At 54.7% G+C, this 24,164-nt stretch overlaps 1 long non-coding RNA gene and 1 other non-coding gene across 2 annotated transcripts; both read left to right on the top strand.

Annotated features, from left to right (window-relative positions):
- The first annotated feature begins 7,778 nt into the window (after nt 1–7,778).
- LOC125961444 (uncharacterized) lies at nt 7,779–10,148 on the top strand. Its single transcript, XR_007472182.1, has 3 exons — nt 7,779–8,157; nt 8,833–8,919; nt 9,690–10,148. It is a non-coding gene; the product is annotated as an uncharacterized LOC125961444 (long non-coding RNA).
- Nucleotides 9,407–9,556, top strand: LOC117201021 (small nucleolar RNA SNORA62/SNORA6 family). The gene has a single exon (XR_004482917.1). It is a non-coding gene; the product is annotated as a small nucleolar RNA SNORA62/SNORA6 family (small nucleolar RNA).
- Nucleotides 10,149–24,164: the final 14,016 nt, after the last annotated feature.

The raw sequence follows: 24,164 nt of genomic DNA, 5'->3' as shown, positions 1-24,164 counted from the left end.
CCCCAGCAAAGACAGCCCTTACCCCCTCAATACCAGGGCCAGCACAGATGCCCTGGAGAAATGAGGCTGTGGTCAGACAGGCCCGGCTGCAGGAGAGGGTCCACAGTGGGGAGGGTGGGCAGAGTCAGGACAGTGTCCTCCAGCCTGGCCGAGGATGCTCTGTGAGTGGCCCCTGAGGGTCTGGCCCTACCCCCCGGCCCCTGACCCTTGTTCCTTTTTGTGTCCCCCTCATGCCAGGCTCTGGTCAGCTCCCCGTGGAAGCTCCCACGTGGAGCTTTGTGAAGATCTCTTGGCATTCACTGGCTGTCCGGGACCCTCTCCCATTGACATGTGAAAACAGTGAAAGAGGAGCTGGAGGTTGGCCTCTGGGAGCACTTAGAAGGCCGCCCTGGTCTTAGGACTCTCCAGGTCTCCCTGAGAACCCCTGCCTCTCTCTCCACTTCTGGTCTCTCCTTTGGTCCCAGCCTCTGTTTCCCCGTGTCTTCTGCTCCCTTGTGTCTCGGGCTTACATGAGGCCCTTACCTTACATCAGCTCCACGGACTGGCAATTCTTCAAGTTTCGGAGTCCAAGCCCATGACAGAGAGCTGTTCCCATTGTGCAGCCATCAGTGGAGGCCTGGTTGTATTGGTCATGGGTCCGCAGGCAGCCCCTGGACAGGGTGTCCTTGTGTTGGCTCTTTTCTGGGTCAGGCTTGGCCTGACTGGAGTTCCAGACCTGGAGCCACCCGTGTCAGGGACAAACGGCTCTGTCTCCGGATTCAGCACCATTAAAAGGACAGTAAAGGGACACCATGAGTAACTCCATGCTAGTAAGTTCTGCAGCTGAGAAAAAAAGGAAAAAAATTATTTAAAAAACACAAACCGTCAAAACTCAACCAAGATGAAACAGATCATTTGAATGGTCCTATAATCACGGAAGAAATTGAATTGATAATTTAGAATTTACCCCCAAAAGAAATCTCCCAGATCCAGTGGTTTCACTAGAGAATTCTACCAAAAATTTAAAGAAGGAGTGACACCAATTTTACACAATTTCTTCCAGAACATAGAAGAGGAGGGAATACTTCCCAGCCTATTCCATGAAGATGGCATGATCCTAGTACCAAAACCAGACAAAGACAATATAAACACAAACACCAAAAACCACTACAGACCAATGTCTCTCATGAACTTAGGTGCAAAAGTCCTCCATAAACTAAAAGCAAGTTGATCCAACAACGTATAAAAAGAATTAGACACCAAGACCCAGGGGGACCTATCCCGAGTTTGCAAGTCTAGTCAATGTTAAAAACCAGAAAATGGGGCCTCCCTGGCGGCGCAGTGGCTGGGAGTCCGCCTGCCGATGCAGGGGACGCGGGCTCGTGCCGCGGTCCGGGAGGATCCCACGTGCCGCGGAGCGGCTGGGCCCGGGAGCCATGGCCGCTGAGCCTGCGCGTCCGGAGCCTGTGCTCCGCAACGGGGGAGGCCACAACAGTGAGAGGCCAGCGTACCACAAAAAAAAAAAAAACCAGAAAATGTAATTTACCACGTCAACAAGCTAAAGAAGAAACAGCATATCAATTGACGCAGAAAATGCCTTTAACAAAATGCAGCACCATAAGAAACATAAGAGAACATAACATAACAACAACATCCATAAGAAAACCCCAGGTAAACCGGGCGTAGAGGGTGAATCTCTTCAGCTTGATAGGAGACAGGATTGTTCTCAAGGTTGGAGATGATCCTGCACAGCCGGAAATATTAGTTATTTATAAATAGTAAACAAACAAACAAGCATTCATCATTTTTGAGCATGTACTATGCTCAGGTGTCGTCCGGAGCATTTAACATATCCATGTCCCAGGAGAGAAAACACTGGGGCCGTTCCTCCCACCTCTCTTAGCTTAACTTGGTTCCCGCTCCTGATGCTGGAGCCCAGTGGCCAAGCCTGACCTGGAGCTCCTCCCGGGAGCACACAGGCCGTGTGATGGGGACGAAGGCCAGCAGGCCTGAGGTCCTGGGGGAGGCCCCAGCTGGGGAGCAGAGGGGCAGACGGGCTGGGCTCCTGGTGGGCAGGGCGTCTGGCTGTTTGTGGGAAGGCCGATGATGGGGAAGCCACATCAGAGGGCCGTGGCCTTCCTCCGGCCTGGTTGCCTGCTTCTGAGCAGGGGGAAGCACAGTGAGATCACCTCGTGTGCTGCCCCATTTCTTAACGATGAACAAGACGTGAGGTAGTATGACAACACACCCCACTAGCGGGTGCTGGGTCAAGAGCATTTACAGTACTTCTTCCAGGTGTGCTGGAAATCTCATACCGACGGTAATGAAGGCCTCCTAGTTCCAGCCCAGCCCACACTGGCCTGAAATGGCCTTTTTAGCCACTGACTTCCTTTCCCGTGGGCGTCTGGGGCCTGAGGCCTCAGGACTGTTGGGCTTCGGGGTGGGGAGAAAATGTCCCTCAGCCTCAGCTCTGAGTACGTTGTGGGTATGGGTCAGTTCAGGGCGAAAGAGGAGCCTTGGGGCTTATCCCCTCCCACCTCCCCACTCCCACCCTCTTACAGAGCCAAACGCCCAAGGTGGGGAGGGGAGAACTCAGGAGGGAGGCCCGCGGGTCTGCGTGACGCGGAGCCCAGAGCCGAGGAGAGCAGAGGCCTGGGAGGAGGCGGGGGGGGACACACGTGAGTTCTGTGGGAGGCCGGCCGTCGGGCCCTGCAGCCCTGAATGGGGCCCATCCCGAGCCTAGAGCACGAGGACCCAGAAAGCACAGGGCCGTGTATCCTGGCTCAGAGCCTGGAGCAGGTGCTCAGAAAGCCTCAGGCCTGGAGGCGGAGGGCATCGCTGCAGCCCAGGCTTTCCAGAGACCATCCTCTCCCTCAGCCTCGCAAGCAGACCCCAGCCTCCCTCCAAGGTGCGCCCCGCCCACAGCCCCCCCCTTGGCCAGGAGCAGACGCGTCAGAAACAGACAGACTGTCGTCGCCAGGGCCTCCCTCTCTCAAGGCCTTTGGCGGCAGGATGGGCGCTTTGAATGCGTGTCACCCAGGAGGTGACAACCTGTCCGCCGCACTCTGCACCCAGCTGTTGGGTCACACGGTTGGGAGGGAACGGAAGGGCCCCAGGGCTCGGATGGGGACCTCTGCCCCACGTGGCCCTCGTCTCTAGACTCTCGTCTAAGAGCCATGCCGCAGGGCTGGAGCCTGGCGAGGATTTTGTGCTGCAGAAGGGAGCCAGAGCCGCCGGTTTGGGGTGTTTGTCGCACAGCAGTGGTGCCAGGGTGACACGTCTGTCCCTCGGGCTTGGGGCTGAGGCCTGCGTTCGCTTCACTCGAGTGCTGGCTTCCGAGTTGGGGAGTCTTGGCGGTTCTCTGCCGGCAGGTCCCACGAGACCCTGCCCATGGTCACCCCCCACACCTGGGTCTGTCCCTCCTTCGTGCTCCGGCAGATACCCCTTGAACACTTGCACAGGAGGGGCCATCCTGGCCACAGTGCACTGTGAGGGCCCTGCCGTCATGGAGGACAGACGTGCGAGGGCGGAGGGAGAAGGTCCCTGAAGGAAAGCACATTCCTGGCTTCAGGCAGGGAAGACCCTCACTCCACCCCAAGCCTTCAGATCAGCCCCATCTGGAGCCCCACCTCTCGAATCCCTACACGGGCCACTGTGCCAGCCTTTGCCGTCTCCTTGGACCTGCCGAGGTCCTGTTCACCTCGGCGCCTTTGCAGGTGCAGCGCTCTCTGCCCAGAAGGCTCCTGTCCCTGCAGGAGCCCCCAGTTTCCCCTCGTGTCCTTGGCACCAAGTCTGGGGCCGCGTTGTTCACCCGTCTGTTTGCGGGTTTTGTGGCTGCTTCTCCCCCTGGCTCCTGAGTTTCCTGAGAGCAGGAACCATATCTTCTTGGCCGTCATGTAACCTTGGTGATGAATAGCAGGCAGCCAGGAAACATTGCCGGGCACACAGGTGAGTGGGTTGGGGGCAGCAGGGAGTGATGTGGTCTGATCTGCGCTCCTGAAAGGACTCTTGGAGAAAGAAAGCCCACAGCGATGGTAGAGGGGCCGCAGGCTGCCGAGGGCTCAGGAGGAGGGAGGGGCAGATGGGTGAGCACAGGGATTTCCTCAGGGCAGTGAAATTACTCTGTACAAAGCCATAACTGCATTTGTCAAAACGCTAAGAATATAAGACCCCAAGAGTGAACCTATTGTAAACCACGAACTTTAGTGAATGATAATGCTGCCATATTGGCTCATCAGCTGTGACAAGGGGACTGACGGCATGTGTGTGGTGGGGGTAAATATGGGGACCCTCTGTACTTTCTGCTCAATTTTCTGTAAACTTAAAGCTGCTCTAAAAACAATTGTCTCTTAATTTTTAAAAATCTCTCAGAAACCACAATGAGACAATTTTGCACCCACCAGAACGGCTAAAATGAAAACCGACAGTGACAAACGTTGACGTAGACGTGGAGCAGCGGGTTCTCTCCCGCACCGTCGGGGGGAGGGACGCTGGCAGGGTCTCCAGAAGGGAGATTGGTTCCCACAGACACGTGCGCAGGTGTGTACCACATACGTGTCCAGACATGTACCCATCACACCAGAAACGTCCAGGAGGGGTGAGTGCATCATGGCCGTTTTGTACGGCAGAGCCACAGAGAAGTGACAGTGGCACGTGGATGAATGTCATAAACTTTACAGTGAGCGACAGGAGCCAGACGCAAGCACGCCCAGCGTGTAGCGAAAACAGTCAAAACCAAGGTGCGATCATGGAAGTTTTGTGTGGCTGGAGCAGGGGGCAGGCGGATGACCAGCCCAGGTAGGGGTCCTCACCTCCTGTTGTTGGCCCAGCAGCCGGCCCTCACAGCTGCTCCAGTTCTGGCAGAGGTCCCCCTCCTGCCTTCCCCCTCCCCCCCGCCCCCTCCCTCATCCCCCATTGTCCCCCATCCCCCTCCCTCATTCTCTCTCCCCTCCCCCCATCCCCCCCCCTTCAGGACCATGGCAAAGGCCAGCGATTTCTCTAGGGAACTGGCCTAACTGGGCAAGGACTTTTTGAACCAGACTTCAGAGTGGAATTTTTTTTCTCTCAAAATAGAGAGGAATTGGCTGTCCAGGAGTTAAAGATAGAATCCTGTGGCAAGGCCAAGGTCGGAGCGCCTGTCCCAGCTGGCAGAGAGGAAGGGCTGTGGAGGCCCGGCCGCCACTGCTCCTGGGGGCTGCGGCGGGTGCTGAGTCACACGGCTGCACCCACACTCCGCAGCCCCTACAGTGGGCTGGGGCCAGTGCTGAATCGGGACTCAGCGGGAGACATCTGTCCTGCGAGGCAGTAAGGGCAGGGGGCCTTGAGGGGCCTCAGTGTGAGAGCCAGGTCAACTTCCACGGAGGGTCTCTGGAGGGCTTCCTTGAGGAGGGGACCACGTGGAGGCAACAAAGTACGCCGGTAAGCAGGAACCTGTCAGCAACTCAGGGCCTGGAGTCCAGAAGGTCCAAGGGCAGTGCCGGGCAGTCAGCTTGGGACCAGCAGGGCCCGGATGTCAGCTCTGAGGGTGCATTTTATTTGTGGACAGTGAGGAAGCGCTGCCAGTCGTGCAGCAAAAGGAGATCAGGGGCTGGTGCAGCAGGGAGGCCAGGGGCTGGTGCAGCAAGAAGACCAGGGGCTGGTGCAGCAGGAAGACCAGGGGCTGGTGCAGCCAGGAGGCCAGGGGTTGGCGCAGCAAGGAGGCCAGGGGCTGGTGCAGCAAGGAAACCAGGGGCTGGTGCAGCAAGAAGGCCAGGGGCTGGTGCAGCAAGGAGATCAGGGGCTGGTGCAGCAGGGAGGCCAGGGGCTGGCGCAGCAGGGAGGCCAGGGGCTGGTGCAGCAAGAAGACCAGGGGCTGGTGCAGCAGGAAGACCAGGGGCTGGTGCAGCAAGGAGATCAGGGGCTGGTGCAGCAAGGAGGCCAGGGGCTGGCGCAGCAAGGAGGCCAGGGGCTGGCGCAGCAGGGAGATCAGGGGCTGGTGCAGCAGGGAGGCCAGGGGCTGGCGCAGCAGGGAGGCCAGGGGCTGGTGCAGCAAGAAGACCAGGGGCTGGTGCAGCAGGGAGATCAGGGGCTGGTGCAGCCAGGAGGCCAGGGGCTGGTGCAGCCAGGAGATCAGGGGCTGGTGCAGCAGGGAGGCCAGGGGCTGGCGCAGCAAGGAGATCAGGGGCTGGTGCAGCAGGGAGGCCAGGGGCTGGCGCAGCAAGGAGACCAGGGGCTGGCGCAGCAGGAAGACCAGGGGCTGGTGCAGCAAGGAGATCAGGGGCTGGTGCAGCAAGGAGGCCAGGGGCTGGCGCAGCAAGGAGGCCAGGGGCTGGCGCAGCAGGGAGATCAGGGGCTGGTGCAGCAGGGAGGCCAGGGGCTGGTGCAGCAGGGAGGCCAGGGGCTGGCGCAGCAAGGAAGCCAGGGGCTGGTGCAGCAGGGAGGCCAGGGGCTGGTGCAGCAAGGCGGCCAGGGGCTGGTGCAGCAAGGCGGCCAGGGGCTGGTGCAGCAGGGATGCCAGGGGCTGGTGCAGCAGGGAGGCCAGGGGCTGGTACAGCAGGGAGGTCAGGGGCAGGCGCAGCAGGGAGGCCAGGGACTGGTGCAGCCGGGAGGCCAGGGGCTGGTGCAGCCAGGAGGCCAGGGGCTGGTGCAGCAGGGATGCCAGGGGCTGGTGCAGCAGGGAGGCCAGGGGCTGGTGCAGCAAGGCGGCCAGGGGCTGGTGCAGCAGGGAGGCCAGGGGCTGGTGCAGCAGGGAGGCCAGGGGCTGGTGCAGCAGGGAGGTCAGGGGCTGGCGCAGCAGGGAGGCCAGGGGCTGGTGCAGATGAGCGTCCAGCAATGGGGAGAGCCTGCCAAGGTGACGGCCCTGCTGAGAGCGGGACCAGCAGGGGCACGCAGAGTTGGGGGCACTGGGGAACAGCGGGCCAGAGCGGGGCTCCCCATGCCCCCCCACTCCGAAGGGAGCATGTGGGGCTCCTGACGGCCAGGTCCGGTCCATCGAGGGGTGGCCTGTCCCTAGGGTGGCATCGTGCCCGGCTCCACACATGGCTCTCCTGAGAGGGGCAGGCCAAGGGGTGGCTCGGCGCTCGACCAGAGACCACGGGCGGCTTCCAGCTGCCACCGCAAGTAAGGACAGATTCTCCTCACAGGAAGCCCAGGTGTGTGTTCACTGCGGTGGAATGTGTGTGTGTTTGAGGACACATCCCCACCGGGGGCCCGGATAGAGGGCAAGACACCTGGGGGCCGTGCAGCCCGCCCTGCACCCAGCGCCCTCTCGGCCTGTGGCCCTGGGGCCTGGTGCCACCTCAGGGCTGCACCTGGCAGAGCCCAGGCCTCCCCACGGAGCTGGCAGCCCTGCCAGGGCTCTGACTCACCTCTCAGGGCCACTTTTTCCTGCAAAGCTGAGCGCTCTCCAGTGCCAGGCGGGAGGTGGCCGTGCACCTGGAGGGGCCTCAAGCCCCCAGAGGGAGAGCTGGGTGACAACAGGGAGGGGCCGGCCCTCGCCTCCCCACCTGTTTGCCTCGGGGCGCCTTCCCTTCCCAACACTTCTGCAGCCTGGACCCCTTGGCATGGTGTCTGGGAGCCCCCAACGCCCCACCTTCATTCCAGGGGCGGGGGCAGGAGGGGGGTTAGCCCACGTGGGCATGAGCCCGGAAGGCTGGAGCCCCAAATACAACATCCTGACCTCAGTGTTAACCTCCACAGGGGCTGCTGGGCCAACCAAGCCCCTCCGTCTGCCTGAGTCATTCCAGGTCACAGAACTCACCGTCCAGGTGGCGGGGAGGAAATCGAGGCTCAGACCGTTGGCCGCTGCTCGGGGCCGCACTGGCAAGAGGAGGGGAAGGACTCAAACCCAGGCCCCGCTCCCAAATCCCCGGCCTCTAAGGCGGCCTCTGTGGGCAGGGGCAGGGCACGAGCCCAGGATGCCATGTGGTGGCTCAGGACACACACCCGAGGGAAAGAGAAAGTAAGGCCAAAGCCACGGGTGCCCCAAGGCCTGGTGTGGCCGGGGGCCTTGGGGAGAAGATCCCCCATAGCCCAGCTAGGCCCTGGTCTCGTGTTCCCCACCAGTACTTGACCCTGTGGCCACTCTGGTCGGCCAGGCCCATCCACCCATCACAGAACCTCTTCCCCGACTGCCTGCTGATCAACACCCACAATCTGCGCACACGGAGATGCCGAGACCTGTGATGTCTGGTCTCCAAGGTATGAACGCTCCTGGCCCCAGCAGGGCTGAGGTCCAGCTCTGAGCGACCCCGAGATCAGGGCTGGGAGGAGACACCAGTGGTTCCCACCCCACCCAGGATGCTGGGGTTACGTGTCCTCCAGCTCAGGACAGGGGTTTGCAAACCTCGGCCTGAGGCCACAGACTTACACGTATTTTATCAAATAAAGTTTGACAGGAACACAGCCATGTCCATCATACAGCCCGAAAGCCTAAATATTTACTACCTGCCCATGGCATACCCATGGCATATGTGATAGCAAAATGTAAAATAATTAGGAAGCAATGAGTTTGAAGTATTAATTTGCTTTTTAAAAAACAACTTTATTGACTTATCATTTTCATACAATAAACTACATGTATTTAAAGTGTAAAACTGATAAGTGACGTATTGTGTATGTATATTATTTGTACATAAACATACCTGTGAAACCATCCCCACAATAAACTAATGGACATGCCCATCACCCCGTGCTACGTTAGTCTGTGTTTCCTAGAGTTTGTACAAGCAGAATCATGTGATGTGAAAGCTTTTCCTCTAATTATCTTGAGATTCATCGTGCAGTGCCTTCCCATTCTTTTTTGTTGCTGAGTACTATTCCATCAGTGAACACACTGTAACATGTTGATCTGTTCGCCCATTGATGGAAATTCAGGCTCCGTCCAATTCTGGACCGCCACAGCCAAGACGCTCTGAGCACCTGGGTACAAGTCTTTGCAGGAGCCGATGGTCACTTCTCTTGGTGAGTCCCTAGGCATGGAACAGATGGCCCACGTGGCAGGTATATGTTCAAGTTTCTAAAACAGCCAGACCGCTTTACAAAGTGTTTTTTTGTTTGTTTGTTTGGTTTTTAAATTATTTCTTTATTTAGTTTTATTTCTGGCTGCCTTGGGTCTTTGTTGCTGTGCACGGGCTTTTCTCTAGTTGTGGCGAGCGGGGGCTACTCTTCGTTGCAGTGCACGGGCTTCTCATTGGGTGGCTCCTCTTGTTGCGGAGCACGGGCTCTAAGGGCGCGGGCTTCAGTAGTTGTGGCACTCGGGCTCAGTAGTTGTGGCTCGCAGGCTGTAGAGCGCAGGCTCAGTACCTGTGGCGCACGGGCTTAGTTGCTCCGCGGCATGTGGGATCTTCCCGGACCCGGGCTCAAACCCGTGTCCCCTGCACTGGCAGGCAGATTCTTAACCACTGCACCACCAGGGAAGTCCCTACAAAGTGTTTTTTTAAAGTATTCCTCAGCATATTGTTAGAGCTTGGAGTTGAGGCAACTGGCCGATGAACTCACAAGTATAGGTAGTGTGCTATGTGAGGGGCAAGTTTTTCACTAACACCACAAGGGTCTCTCGCCCCATGAGTGGAGTCTGATAATAATACTTGCTACAAATGTATGATTTTAATGTATGAAAGCTTTAAGGAGAGAGGAAAACATTTTAAAAATGGCTTGTGTTTTCTTCTGCTTTTCTCCGTTATTTCTTACTCTTGGACCTCTCAGGCATTACTTGGCCATTCTGTTTTCAGACCAACTTGATATATCCTGATGTAAGATCCTAGAAAGGGAGCTCACTCAGTGGGTCTGATGTGGTGGATGCTTGCCCGGGAAGTTCTGCGCGTGCGTGGCACCATCTCCCGTGAACACCCATAGGAGGTCATGCCTGACCTCTACAACTACAGAAATCCTGAAGAGATTGAAAAGGAAGAGCAGGCGGCAGCTGAGAAGGCTGTGAGCAAGGAGGAATTTCAGGGTGAATGGACTGTTCCAGCTCCTCAGTTCCCTGCTGCTCAGCCTGAGGTGGCGGACTGGTCCGAAGGTGTGCAGGTGCCCTCTGTGCCTGTTCAGCGGTTCCCCGCTGCTCAGGCCACTGAGTGGGTAGGAACCGCCACCGAGCGGTCTTAAGCTGTTCTTCCACAAACTCTTAAAATGGAAATAGGTTGACGGAAAATAAAGTTTCTAAAAAAAAATTAAAATAAAAAAATAAAGTATTCCCACCCACGATGTATGCGAGACCCAGTTTCTCCTCATCTGTGGTCAGTCTTTTTAATCTTAACCGTCCTAATAAATGTGCAGTAAATCTCACACAGACTTCACTTTTATTTCCCAAGAGCCAATGATGTGGAGCATCGTTTTATGTACTTCTTTGTCATCTGTGGATCTTATTTTTATATATCTTCTTTTCTTTTTATTTGGGTTGTTTGTATTTTTATTATTGAGTTTTGAGAGAATTTACATATCCTGAATACAAGTCCTTTATCAGGTACAAGAGGTCAAAGATTTTGCTCCAGAGTCTATGACTTGTCTTTTCATTCTCTTAACAGTGTCTTTTGTTTTTGTTTTTGTTTTTTTGCAGCACGCGGGCCTCTCACTGCGGTGGCCTCTCCCGTTGCGGAGCACAGGCTCCGGACGCGCAGGCTCAGCGGCCATGGCTCACGGGCCCAGCCGCTCCGCGGCACGTGGGATCTTCCCGGACCGGGGCACGAACCCGCGTCCCCTGCATCGGCAGGCGGACTCTCAACCACTGCGCCACCAGGGAAGCCCTTAACAGTATCTTTTGAAGAGCAGAAGGTTTTTACTTTTGATAAAGTCAATGTATGAACTTTTTCTTTTTATGGATTGTGATTTTGGGGTCATATCTAAAAAATCTTTGCCTAACTCAAAGCCACAAAACTTCCTCTTCTATGTGTTCTTCTAGAAGTTTTTAGCTTTGCATTTAGGTCTACATTCTATTTTGAGTTAATTTTTGTATGTGCTGTAATGTATAGATCAAAGTTCTATAGATAGATAAATGATAGATGATTGATAGATGGAAGATAGATAGATAGGTAGATAGAGAGATAGATGGATATAGATATAAATAGAGACTGATCCAGTTGCTCCAGATCCCTTGTTTAAAAACACTGTCCCTTCCCAGTGGTGCTGCCTCTGCAACCACGTTGATGATCAATTGTCCATGTGTGTGGGTCTCTTTCTGGACTCTGCTCTGTTCCATTCACCTGTGTGTCCACCTTGGCACCAAACCCCACTGTCCTGATCACTATCGGTTTATAATAAGCCTTGAAATCATGAGACGTCGGACCTCCAGCTTTGTTCTTCCTCTCTGAAGTTGTTTGAGCTGTTGTAGGTCCTTTCCAATTTCCCATGAATTTACGGAGGTTTTTAACTCATGGTTCAAGGTCTTTAATACATACAGAGCTATTTAGGTTCCTGTTTCTTCCTGAGTGAGACTTGGTAGTTTGTGTCCTTCAAAGAACTTGTCCTTTTCAACTAAGTTGTTGAGTTCATTGGGATAAAGCTGTCCACATTAGGCCTTCCCTGGCAGCCTGGTGGTTAGGGCTCCAGGCTTTCACTGCCGTGGTCCAGGTTCAGTCCCTGTTTGGGGAAGAGCCAGCAAGCCATGTGGCCAGAGAAAAGAAAAGCTGTTCACGTGACTCCCTGTTATCCCGAACATCTGTAGACTCTGTGGTGACATCATCTCTCTTGTTCCTAATATTGTTAATCTGTATCTTTTTTTTTTTTCTGATCAGTCTATCTAGATACTCATCAATGTTATTAATCTTCTCAAAGAACCATTCTGTGGTGTCTTTTATTTTCTCTGTTGTTTGTTCTGTTTTCCATTTCATTCATTTCACTGTAACTTTATTATGCTCTTTCTTTTTGCGTTTTTGTGTTCAATTTGGTCTCTTCTAGTTTTTGAAGTTTTTTTTGATGTGGGCCATTTTTAAGGTCTTTAATGAATTTGTTACAATCTCGCTTCTGTTTTTTTACGTTTTGGTGTTTTGGCCACAAGGCATGTGGGATCTTAGCTCCCCAACCGGGGGTCAAACCCGCACCCCCTGCATTGGAAGGCGAAGTCTCAACCACTGGACCGCCAGGGAAGTCCCCTTTTCTAGTTTTTAATATGGAAGCTGAGGTCACTGTCTTAAGTCCTTTCTTCTTTCGTAATGTAGGCATGTGAGGCAGGGGTCGGCCAACTTTTCCTGTAAAGGCCAGATAGGAACTTTCAGGCTGTGCTTGTCTATGTTGTGCGATGTTCACAGGAGCCCCAGCTTCCCCGAGGCAGCTGTTTGCTCTGCACACCTTTGTCTATCCTTTCGCTTTCAACTCGTTTGTGTCCTTGAATCTGAAGTGCGTCTCCTGTAGACAATGCATAGTTCAGTCTTATTCCTTAAGTCCAGTCTGACAGTCTCTGAATGTGACTGGATTGCTTAATCCATCCACACTGAATGCTATATGGGTACCATTGGCTTCAGCCCTGACACTTCACATTGTGTTTCCCATGGGTCTCACTACTATTTTGTGCCTCTGGTTCTCCATCTGTATTTAGTGGACAGTTTCTAGTGTATCATCATTTCAATTCCTTTGATTATTTTTAACTGTGTCTCTATCTACATTTTTAAAGCTTTCTTAGTGGTTACTTGAGGGCTAACAATATGCAACTTGACTTTTCAGAATCTGCTTCAGATTCACACAACTCGTTTCCAGTAAGATACAGAAATTTCCTCCCCTGCCCCCCCTTGTTATTCATTACTGGGGCACCTCTACCCAGCAATGCTCGTAATAATCGTTTAACTGTCTGCCTTTATTTACCACGTCCCTCCCCTGCATTCCATCCTGAGGATTCCAGTCGCCCTCCAGCATCATATAGGTTCATTTCACCCTCCTCCTTTGTGTTGTCACCGTCAAATACATGGCATTTCTGTAAGCTATAGGTCCTACAGTAAAATGTTATACATGTTGCTTTGTGCAATTGCGTTTTTAGATCACTTAAGGGCAGGAAGGAGAATCTACATGGAATCACACTGTGTTTTATGACTGCGTTTGCTGGCGCTCTCTGTGCTCTGGGTGGACTTGGATTACTGTCAGATGTGGCTGCCCCTCAGCCTGAAAAACAAACGTGAGCGTTTCTTGTAAGACAGCTTTGCTACCGTAAATTTGCTTGTTGTTTTGTTGTCTGTTTGTTTACCTGGGAATATCTTTATTTTACCTCCATTTTACAAAAATCGTTTTGCTGGATATAGGGTTCTTGGTTAACAGTGTTTTCCTCTCGGCACTTTGAATATATCATCCCACTGCCTTCTGATTTCCATTCTTTCTGATTTTATCGGGGTTGTCTTGTACATAATGAATTGCTTTTCTCTCACTGCTTTCAGGAATTCAACATTTTGACTACGATATGTCTGGCTGTGGATGTCTTTGTATTTATCCTTCTTGGGTCCTTATTGTTATTCATCAAATTTGGGAAGTTTTCAGCCATTATCTCTTCAAATATTTTTCTTCTCTCCTTCTAGTACTCCCGTTATGCATATGTTGTTTGCTGAATGGTGTCCCACATTTCTCCCTGGCTCTGTTCATTTTCTTCATTGTTTTTTCTGTCTTCTATTCAGGTTACATGATCTGTACTGATCTATCTTCAAGTTCATTGAGTCTTTCTTCCTCCAGCTCAGATCTACTGTTGAGCCTCTCTAGTGAATCACTCACTTTGGTTATTATACTTCCAACTCAAGATTTCCTTTTGATTCTTTTTATAATTTCTGTCTTTTCTTATAGTCTCTATTTTGTAAGTCATTATCATCATGCCTTCCTTTAAGTCTTTCAGCATGGTTTCCTTTACTTCTTTTTTTTTTTTTTTTTTTGGTACTCGGGCCTCTCACTGTTGTGGCCTCTCCCGTTGGCTCCGGACGCGCAGGCTCAGCGGCCATGGATCACGGGCCCAGCCGCTCCGCAGCACGTGGGATCTTCCCGGACCGGGGCACGAACCCGTGTCCCCTGCATCGGCAGGCAGACTCTCAACCACTGCGCCACCAGGGAAGCCCTCCTTTACTTCTTTGAACATACGTGTGGTCGTTTCTTTAACGTCTTTGTCTGCTAAGTACAATATCTGGGCCCCCCCAAGGCAGTCCCCTCTCTGTCACTCCAGAGGGTGCAGTTTCAGCTTCCGCACAGCCTAACAGACCACCACGGATGACTCAAGTTTTAGCCAGGCTGTCTCTGACTGTATTTTTCCATAATCTCCCCATTAAATTTCTGGCTTGCCTGCCTCTGTTAGTATCACACCAATCTGTGGCTAGCTGATTGCTCTATTGTTTTCGTGATGCCCTGGAGCCCAAATTGCTCTGTAGCCCAATCCAAATAAGGTCAGGCCCTTTGGCAAGGGAAAGTTGTTGGCAGTCTCTGAGCCTCGCTCTGACCCTCCCCTGGGCAGAAGTTCTGTGCTTCGGAGCAGGAGGTGGGGGTGGAGGAACTCGCTCTTCACCAGCTGCCCCACCCAGACCCTCACCACGGAATCGGAGCTACGGGGAGGGCAGGGGTAGTGACAGGTGCCTCCAGCACCCAGCCCAGATCGTTGGCCACTCAGAGCCCAGCAGGATGGGAGGTGCCAGTGCTCACCGGTGCCTTAATGCACCCAGAACAATCCTTCCACACCAGAACGCTGGGAGCTGACACTCGACAGCTGAGCCCAGAGGGACAGTCCTCCTGCGGAACAGAGTTCATGGGAGGGAAAGTACTGCGCTCTCCACCGGCCTCTCTGCCTGGATCTTCCCTGCAGAGCAACAGCTGGAGTGGGAGGCCAGGCGCCACCACCTGCTTGGTAGGGCTCTTCTGTGGACCTTGCTGGGGGTGGGATCTGCTGAGCCCACACAGAGTGACCCCTCCGTCTCGCAGAGCTAGAGGCCTGTGCTCCCAGTTAGCTGCCAGGCCCCTGGCGTAGCCCTCCTGCAGCACAAGGCCGGGCGCCCCACAGCTCAGCTCTCACAGCCGCACTCTCCTTGCCAAGTTCTGTAGATTTTCCTGAGTAAACGTCTCCCAATTGTCTGTCGGCCCTTTGGTCCATCTCCAGAAACTTTGAATGATTGTCTTTGCTAATCTCGACCAGTTTAATAATGTTTGTCTGGGAAAAAGGTTTTGCTAAACTCTTCACACTGCCCCACCCCAAACTCAGTCACTTTTAAGGAGATTTGAATAACAGTCAATCTTATAGATGTACCCGTGTGTTTACCATTTCTGATCCTTTTCTTTTGTGTAGATCCATATTTATATCTGATACCAGTTTCCTTCTGCCTGAAAGTCTTTGCATTTCTTAAAGTACAAGTCTACTGAGATCAATTCTTTCAGCTTTTGTATGTCTGAATCGTCTTTATTTTGGCTTTTTTTTTTTTTTTTTTTTTTTTTTTTTTGCTGTGTTGCGTCTTTGTTGCTGCGTGCAGGCTTTCTCTAGTTGCTGAGAGCAGGGGCTGCTCTTCGTTGCGGTGTGCGGGCTTCTCATTGCAGTGGCTCCTCTTGTTGCGAAGCAAGGGCTCTAGGCACGTGGGCTCAGTTGATGTGGCTCGTGGGCTCAGTAGTTGTTGCTCACGGGCTCTAGAGTGCACGCTCAGTAGTTGTGGTACACGGGCTTAGCTGCTCCGCGACATGTGGGATCTTCCCAGACCAGGGATTGAACCCACGTACCCTGCATTGGCAGGTGGATTCTTAACCACTGTGCCACGAGGGAAGCCCTATTTTGCCTTTTAAAAGAAAAAAAAAAAGATGTTTTCCACTGTGTATAGAATTCAAGGCTTTCAGGTATTTTATATCAATAATTTAAAGCTGCTTCCCCTGTCCTCCAGCTTCACTGGTTCAAATGAGAATCTGCTGTCACGTTTGTTTCTCTGTGCACAATAAAACTTTTTCCTCTAGCTGCTTTTAAGATTTTCCATTTAGCACTAGTTAGTTTTGAGGAATTTGTAGCATGCTTTCGTGTGGTTTTCCTCATGTTTCTTGTGCTTATGACTCACTGAGCATCTTAGATCTATGGATTTATATTTTTCATCAAGCTTGGAGATTTTTCAGCCATTATTTCTTCAAATATTTTTTCTGTCCTCTTTCTGCTCTCTCCTCTCCTTTAGGGATTCCAGTGACACACATGTTGGGTCACATGTACGTTGCCCCAAAGCCCAGTTGTTTTGTTCATTTAAATTTTTTCCTCTATGTATTTAATTTTTGATAGGTCCTATTGGTGTGTCTTCAAATGCACTAATCTTTTCTTCTATGATGTCTAATCTGCCTTTTAAAAACTTTCTCCATATAATTTCTCATCTCAAATATTGTAGTTTTTCATTACTAAAAGTTCAATTTAGGTCTTTATCTTCTACGTCTCTATTAACTTTTTGTGCAGATGGAATAAAGTGCGAATAACTATTTTAATGTCTGTCTGCTAATTCTAACACCCATATTAGTTCTGTGTCACTTTCAATTCACTGATTTTTTTCCTCCTCATTATGAGTCATATTTTCCTTCTTCTTTGCATGACTGCTAGTTTTTTGTTGGATGCCAGACATTGTAAAATTTACCTTGTTGGTAATATTTTCCCCTCTTGAGGCTAGACCTCTAGTACTCTCCCCAGTGCTATGAATTCTTAGATGTTCCAGCCTGACTGGTAAAAACAGGCTCCATTCTTGACCAAGTTATTCTTTTCCTTGCCTTGGGTAGTTTTCTCACTTGCACCAATCTCCTGAGTACTCAAGGAGGACTCTGAAAACTTCTGGAGTTTTCTCTCCATGCAATTCTATGTCCCAAGAACTCTAATCACCACGGTCTCCCCGACATTTCTGCTCTGCTTCGTCAAGTTCTCTCCCCCTGTGTGGTGGTGTGGGAAGTCTTACAGATTAATGCACACATTTCTGAATGAAATCATCAGGAGGGGCTTCTGGGTGCTGTAGCCAAGTTTCTTGACCTGGTGCTGGCTCCTCAGATGAGCTTATTTTGTTTAAAAAGATGGAGCCGTGCACTTAGGATGTGCGCGCTCTTCTGCTCATGCACAGATGATACCTGGTAAAGAATTTATGAAAATTAAAAAGCAGGTCTCGCCTCGAGGATGGGAACCACTTACGTCCATGACCTCCCCACTATCGTGGTCACCAACCCAGGGCCTCTGATCCAGCCAGCCACCGACCTGGGGCCCCCAGTGGTGTGCGGGGTAAGCACCAGCTGCCAGGGGGACAAGGTGCATCTGTGGGATGCCCGAGTCGGCTCCCGCCTCCCCTCCGCTTTTCACCCTTTGGCATTTAGCCTGAACCACGCACAGGCACCGCAGAGAGGGCCACACCCCCTAGGGCTCTGCCTGCCCCACCCAGAGCACCTGTCTCCCTGTCTGTGCCTGTCCCCAGACCTCTTTGAAGCCCCAGCACCTCCTTGCTTGGGGTCTGGGGAGTGCCAGGGCCCGAGGTGGGGCCAAGGCCAGCTGTCTGAGTTTCTGGGTCCCAGCAGGAGGGGGGATGAGGCTGCATGACCAGCTGGCGTTTTGAAAGAGTCAGGCTTGCAGCTCCTGGGTGGTGGGGTGCTGGGGCAGCTGGGCCCACAGCCAGGCCCCCCAAACCCCTTGGGCTTCAAGCTGCTCTGCCCCACTCTCCCTCCCACCTCCAGACCACCCTGGTACTCACCCAACCTGCCCGCCCCCAACAGCTGGGCTTTCATATGGCTGGCCCTGGGCCTGACCCCTCTTCCCCAGGAAGAGCTGGCACCCAAAGCCCCCTGGTAGGGCCAAAATGTTCTCCCCAGAGGGTCTTCAGAGAGAGCAGGCAGCAAAGGCCTGCTCTGAGTATCAAGGTATTCCAGAGATCAGAAAAGGAAAAAAAATAAACAAGAAGGAATGGTATTTTGGAAACATCTAATGTGCCAGCTAATTAAGCGTCTGGGTACTAACAAGCTCCCTCATGGCGGAAGGGGGAGACCAGCCAGGATCCTGAGCCATGCTCCGCAGAAGTCAGACACAGAGGGTTTCTCACACCAAAAAGCACAGGTGAGAAAAACAAAAGTCAACCGATAGGACTACATCAAACCTTTCTGCACAGCAAAGGAAACTATCAACATGGTGAGAACTGCACGGAATGGGAGAAAACATTTGCAGTCACATATCTGATAAGGGGGTGACAACCAGAATATATAGAGAAAACCTACAACTCAACAACAGCAAAAATCAAACAACCTGATAAAAAAAATAGGCAAAGGATTTGAATAGACATTTCTGCAAAGAGATGATATACAAATGGCCAATGAGTATGTGAAAAGATGGTCAACATCACTAATCATTACAGAAATTCAGATGAAAACAATGAGATTAGGATGGCTATGATGAAAAAAAAGGAAAATAACCAGTGTTGGCAAGAATGTGGAGAAATTGGAACCCTTGTGCACTGTGGGTGGGGATGTAAAATAGGGCAGCTGCTTTGGAAAATGGTATAAGTTTCCTCAAAAATTAAAAATAGAATCACCCCATGATCCAGTAATCACACAACTGGGTGTGTATCCAAGAGAACTGGAAACAGGATCTCAAAGTGATATTTGCACACCCATGTTCACAGCAGCATTATTGACAATGAGCAAAAGTTAGAAGCCACGCAGGTGTCCACCAGTGGACGATGGGTGAACAGTGTGCTCCATCCACACGATGGAATATCGCTCAGCCTTAGAAAGCAAATGCTGACGCCTGCTACGCCACGGGTGAACCTTGAGGACGTGCTGCTCAGTGAAATAAGCCAGATGCAGAAGGACAGACGCTGTGCGGTCCCACTTCCACGAGGCCCCGGGCAGCCAGGCCCACAGACACAGGAAGTAGGGGGTGGGGCCAGAGGCCGGGGAAGTCCCACTTCCACGAGGCCCCGGGCAGCCAGGCCCACAGACACAGGAAGTAGGGGGTGGGGCCAGAGGCCGGGGAAGTCCCACTTCCACGAGGCCCCGGGCAGCCAGGCCCACAGACACAGGAAGTAGGGGGTGGGGCCAGAGGCCGGGGAAGTCCCACTTCCACGAGGCCCCGGGCAGCCAGGCCCACAGACACAGGAAGTAGGGGGTGGGGCCAGAGGCCGGGGAAGTCCCACTTCCACGAGGCCCCGGGCAGCCAGGCCCACAGACACAGGAAGTAGGGGGTGGGGCCGGGGCTGGGGGAGGGGAAGCGGGGGCAATGTTGAATGGGGACAGAGTGTCAGTTTGGGAAGGTGGAAAGTTCTGGAGAAGGGCGGTGGTGATGGTTGCACAACAATGTGAATGTACTTAATGCCCTTGAACTGTACACTTAAAAATGGTTAAGGTGGTAAATTTTAATTGTGTTTTGTAACCACAATTAAAATTTTTTTTTAAAAGAGAGAGTTTCTCTTCCTCCCACATCCTGAAAACTGAATCCCCTGCAAAGGGCCCCAGCTGTCACAAAATAAGGCTAGAAGATAGATATAGATAGACAGATGATAGTTAGATAGATAAATAGATGATAGACAGCTGATAGATAGAATAGATACACAGCTGAGAGACGGAGATGCTTTGTAGCACAAACATTAACAAACAGGCCATTAACACCGCAGGAGATGGAGGCCTTTCGTCTTTGGAAAGCAGAACAGGGTGAGGGTGGAAGGTCAGTGGTCACGGGGGGTTGAGGGGAGGCTTCAAGCTGGGAAGCTATCGCCCCAGTCAGAGAAGCAGGAAGGAGGGGGCGAGAGGGAAGCCAGGAGGAGGGGCTGGATGAGGGCCAGGCTGAGCGGATCAGCTGCGCCTGGTGGGGCTGGGGGGCGATCCGCAGGTGAGCCAGGACCAGAGGAAGCCCTCAGGCTCTGTTCAGGGCCCACGTGGGGCTGAGGGTGGGCAGCCGCCCCCCATCTAAACGACATGCAGCTCCCTCCTTGCCCCGCCTGCAATCTGTCCACCCGGGCCCTGGGTTGTGGGGGGGCCTCAGGCCTCTCAAGGCCCCCAGAGACTAATCTGTTTGTCTGGACTAATCCAGGCTCAAAGGAGACCCCGCTCTTGGGAGGGTGGTCCTGGCAGGGTGGTAGGAGTGCTCACCTGGAGGAGGGGCTGCCGGGGCCCCGCTAATCCCCACCAGGCAATTAGGGGCCTGATCGGGTTTCCTGACCGCTCAGACCCAGCTTTCCCAGGGTCCGAATGCTCTCTCGGGACCTTTGAAGACCTCACCAAGGTGCGTTCAGGGTCATCCGACAGAGCTAAGTGCAAAGAAAAGGAAACGGCTCCGTCCCCAAGAGCCCCCCCGCCCCCCGCCCCATGGCAATTATCTGGGATTAGCCCCATCCAGCAGCCGAGCAGCGCCCCCCTGGCCCCTCCTGCTGCCCTGACACTGCCCTGCCCACCTCATGGGGCAGCGGGTGCAGGGAGGGGCCTGCTGGGCCCTCCGGCTGGGGACGGTGTCCCTGGACCCCTCCCACCTACCCGGCCCAGCGCAAGGAGCCTGTTCCTTCCCTGGAGCTGGCGTGTAACCCACACGCTGTCGGGGTCTCCTCTTTGGCATCAGATAAAACAGGAGGGGCCCCCTCTTTCTCATCTCGAGGGCCTGGTTTAATACTTGAGTGACTCTGGTTTGGGATTTTCAAGGTACTTGTCTGGAGGGTGAGAGGTGGCGTCCCGGGGGGTGGGGGCTGAAAGGGAGACCAAGGGTGGATGCCCAGCTCCGCACCCGCCCCCACCAGCGCCTCCTGGAGCTTGCTCTTCTCTTCCAGATTCAGAATTTCCAGCCGTGATGATTGGTGCGCACCCAGAATTCATCGTGACGGCCCCAGGAGGTTGGCAGGTCAGGATGGACACCCACAGCCCGGTGCCCAGCTTACAGAAGCCCAGACCAGCCAGGTGGGACAGGTCATGTTATAACGCTGAGCTGGGTGTGTGTGTGCCCATGTGTGTATGTGTCTATGTGTCCTGTATGTGTGTGTCCGCATGCCCCGTGTGTGTGTGTGTGTGTGTGTGTGTGTGACCAGCAGGGGCACCTGTGCTTGCCCACGCAGCCTGGGCAGCAGAAGGCCATCTGAGCTGACTACGGGAGTGGACTTTGCCCTGCCTCTGCCCGCGGGAAAGGCGGCCCCCCGGCCCAGGGCAGCCTCAGCCTCCCTTCCCAGAACCTCCACCACGTGGGGGTGGGGACTGCAGATACTCGGTTAACTGTGTGTCCTCCTGGCCAAGGCCCCGCCCAGGTTGTAGGCCACGGTCCCCCGGTGAAGCTGAACCAGCAGCCTGAGCAGACCCAGCACACAGGCTGGGCTGTGGCCCTGCCGGGGGCCCTGCTGGCTGAGCGTTGGCACAGAGCCAGGGTTGGGGAGCCTTTTAGGGCTGCCAGTGGTGGCGACGGCTCAAGTAGTCCCCAGAGCAAAGCCCAGCACCAGGGGTGTCTGCGTGCTGAGGGGCTGCTGGGACCCAGCCTTGTGCCTGGGCCGACTCCCCTCACTGGCCACACACCACGGGACTGTTTCCAGGCAGCCGTCAGTGTCCTTGCGCCTGGTCCCCACCAGCTTTCCCAAGGCCGTGGGCCACGCGCAGGTCCGTGGCATCCCTGTTGCCGGCCCCTGGGGCTGCATCTCCGAGATCGTGAGCCCCAGACAGCAGCACTACACGGGGCTTGAAGACCACGTCTCCCCTTCCTGGAGGAGGGGGTCCCTGGGGGGGGGGCGGTCAGTTAAAACGGTCAGATCCTGCTATGAAGTGGGTGCAGAGAGCCCCTCAGAGGTCTGGACAAAACGGAGCTCAGCGAGGTGGTGGCTCAGCCAGGACAGCCTGTGCCCTGCTGCCCGTGGCAGGCTCAGCGCGTGTCCGGCAGGCTCTGCACGTTCGCCACGCCACGCCAGCCACGCCACAGCACACCATGCCACGCCGGGACACGGCTCTGTAGATAGGCCTGGCCGCGGGGCCATGTAGGTTTTCTGAAGGCTCCCGCACCACCACCTAACGGAGCTCAGTAAGAAGACACCAGCTGGTCACGGCCTAGAACTTCACACAAATGCCCCTTGATGGCTCTGAGTGCTACAGACAGCTCTCGCCACTCCCCAGAATTTAGCTGGGATTTGGGGAAATACTGAGAAGACCCAGGTTTGGTTTTGTTTTTTTTGCTGTATGCGGGCCTCTCACTGTTGTGGCCTCTCCCGTTGCGGAGCACAGGCTCCGGACATGCAGGCTCAGCGGCCGTGGCTCACGGGCCCAGCCACTCTGCGGCATGTGGGATCTTCCCGGACCGGGGCACGAACCCATGTCCCCTGCATCGGCAGGCGGACTCCCAACCACTGCGCCACCAGGGAAGCCCGACCCAGGGTTTTTTAAGGTATTTTTCCTGCCGTCCTCTGTCCTCCCCACCCCCTCGGGCAGTGATCAGTCACTGACCCGGCCTTTCCTGGGTCCACGAAGCATCGCAGGGAAGCACTTAAACATTATCCAGACCCTCGCCAGGCTGCAGCCGCCCAGAGTCCTTGTTTTGAAAGATCTCGTCTACAGAGAATATGGAACTAATTCCACAACGGTTTCCTTACATCCCGGTTTCTGTGACTGAACAACAACAGAGCTGCGGCTGCTACTCACAGGGAGGCCACGCCCACAGCGGAGACCCCAGGCCTTGTGGTTGGGCGGGGTTGTGTCTGAAAGACGCTCTAGGTTCCAAAGACCTGCAGCTCAGGAGAGCATGGGCACCAGATGGCTGCTGTGCCATCCGTTTGCCCAGCAGTCGCCAGCCTGGGCCAGCGTCCCTGCTCCGACCGCTTCTAACTTAATACACACCGGCATGTGACCTACTTCTCAGGGCCTCCGCTTGTTTCCTCACTTGTGAAACAGAGCCCACAGGGTGGACCTCATAGGGCTGTTGAAGGTGTGCAGAGACCAGCGGGTCCTCACCAGACACTGCCGGCGCCTTGGTCTGGACGACCCGTCTCCAGAGCGAGACACAAATGTCTGTGGTTTAAGCTGCCCCCTCTGATGTGCTGTTACAGCCCCGAGCAGACAGACAGAAACCACTGAGGGTGCCTCCTTTGTCCTGCCCACCTCCCGGGTCCCCATGTGCCCACCCCCAGGTCCCTCCCCTCACCCCAGTGGCCACACACACACGCACACACACACACACGCACACACGCACACACACACACACGAGTGAAATCCCGGTGGGAAGGAACAGAGGCTCTGCTCCGCACACACACACACGCGCGCGTGCACACACGCGCACACACGCGCGCGCACACACACGCACACACGAGTGAAATCCCGGTGGGAAGGAGCAGAGGCTCTGCTCGTAGCCGCAGGATCTCGGGAACACCTGGGGCCTGTTTTCAGGACAAATGGCTGAGTGCCTGGTGCCACCCGTACCTGCCCACTGGGCTAAGGAACGGCCTCTTTGATGGGCTCTGGGCTCTGTCCAAATCCCACAGGGCAGGAAGAGCCGGGCCCCAGGGGACAGTGAGTGACCGGAGTGCCCCCCACTGTGGGAGCCCCCCCAGCCCAGGCTCATCCCAGGGGGGAAGGGGCCACAGGCACATGTTGTCCAGCTCCTGACAGGCCCCCGCCCGAGCCCCCAGCCCTCCTCAGTGCCCGGGAACTGGTAGAGGCCCAGACTTGGGGAGCACAGGCCGGGGCGGGGGTGAGGCCTCAGGCTGCCTGCTGGACCTGTCCGTTCAGACTGGGGCTCCCAGAGGGGGGCCAGGGGACATCCCATCTTCCCAGTGCCCTGGACCCCTGAGCCTGGCCGCCCTGGAGAGACGGGGCCTGAGACACCAGGGGGCTCCCAGGCTTCGAGGCCCCTTCCCCACCACTTTCCACCCGAGACGTCACTACAGGCGTCGCCTGGGAGAGCGGGCGGCGGGCTCTGAGGGGCAGCTGCAGCAGGAATCAGGGTGTAGGGGGTCTTCGGGAGAAGCCAGTGAAGGTCGCGGGGAGGAGCAGGGCCAGGGGCTCAGAGCCTGATGCTGGTGGGGACCTGGGGGCAGATGGGGAAGGCGGGAGGGCGGGTCCTGAGCTCTCACCAGGCAGCCCCCTTGTGTCTGGTTCTCAAGGGGGCGCCTACTGCCTGCCTGCAGCGGAGCCCCTCAGGAAGCCACCCTGACCTACTGAACCTGGGTGTGAGTCCGGGACCCCGCAGCCACCTGGCCAGGCTCCCTTCCCGACACATGGGGGTGGGCGCCTGCCCAGGGGCGGCTGCAGCCTCGGCTCAGCGGGGGCTGTTCTGGAGCCAAACCCAGCCACCAAGAGGCTGCCCGCGAGCCCCAGACTGATCGGCCGCACCC

Source organism: Orcinus orca, chromosome 16 (assembly GCF_937001465.1).
Source record: "Orcinus orca chromosome 16, mOrcOrc1.1, whole genome shotgun sequence".
Lineage (NCBI taxonomy): Eukaryota > Metazoa > Chordata > Mammalia > Artiodactyla > Delphinidae > Orcinus > Orcinus orca.
This window is presented reverse-complemented; position numbering and strand designations above follow the sequence as displayed.